The sequence below is a fragment of the Schistocerca nitens genome, chromosome 5 (genome assembly GCF_023898315.1).
Source record: "Schistocerca nitens isolate TAMUIC-IGC-003100 chromosome 5, iqSchNite1.1, whole genome shotgun sequence".
In the NCBI taxonomy this organism is placed as follows: domain Eukaryota; kingdom Metazoa; phylum Arthropoda; class Insecta; order Orthoptera; family Acrididae; genus Schistocerca; species Schistocerca nitens.
The window spans coordinates 738,778,057-738,778,856 of NC_064618.1; positions in this window are offsets into that span (position 1 = coordinate 738,778,057).

Genomic DNA, 800 nt, shown 5'->3' on the forward strand with positions numbered 1-800 from the left:
CTCAAAAACGCCACAAGGACCACCCCAACAATAGATTTTCTGTAATACGAAGTCCGATTAGCTTTTCATTCTTTCCCTTTTTCACGGTCTCTCTTCTTCTCACATTTATTTTTTTTTATTAAACCCCTACACTCACCACAATAGCCAATCTTCTTTTAATCATCACTTATACCTTTCTGTTCAAGCTTGAGAAAACCTAAGTCTTCTCATAATTTCTGTACTTGATCTGGAAGTTTGCTACCTATGGATTGCAGTTCAGAAACCTCTGTTTGAACTGCAGGCACATAATTTACCAATTCATGATGAGTAATCTGTAAAGTATTTTGTTGTTTTGTAGACTTGTCTAACCGTTTTGAAAGCTCCTACAGTTCATCAAGCATTTGTTTAAATTAATGAGCATTGTTTGTGTATCTTTAATTAGTAAATTTACATGGCTTGGTTCATGTAGGGATGCATCATCCTGCATTGGTGTCATGGTATTACTATTGGACATTGCTTGGTTTCAAATCATCAAATTAACAAGAATATGTGACCCCAGTACTGCCTCTTGACAATAACTTTTGGAAGAAGAAAGAAAATTTCACTCAGTATTTGTGATGATGTGTCACCACCACATGAATAGGAATTTCTCCTGAAATGTGTGCTTCATGAGAATTTTGTTCCTAATTTGGCTCATCACTTCTCTGTGAAATGTTATCAAACTGCTGGAATGTGGATTCACTCAACTAGCTGTGACATTACTGTGATTAGTCACTTTGTTCATGTTAGCTGATTCTCTTCTTGTTTACCCTACATCAGAT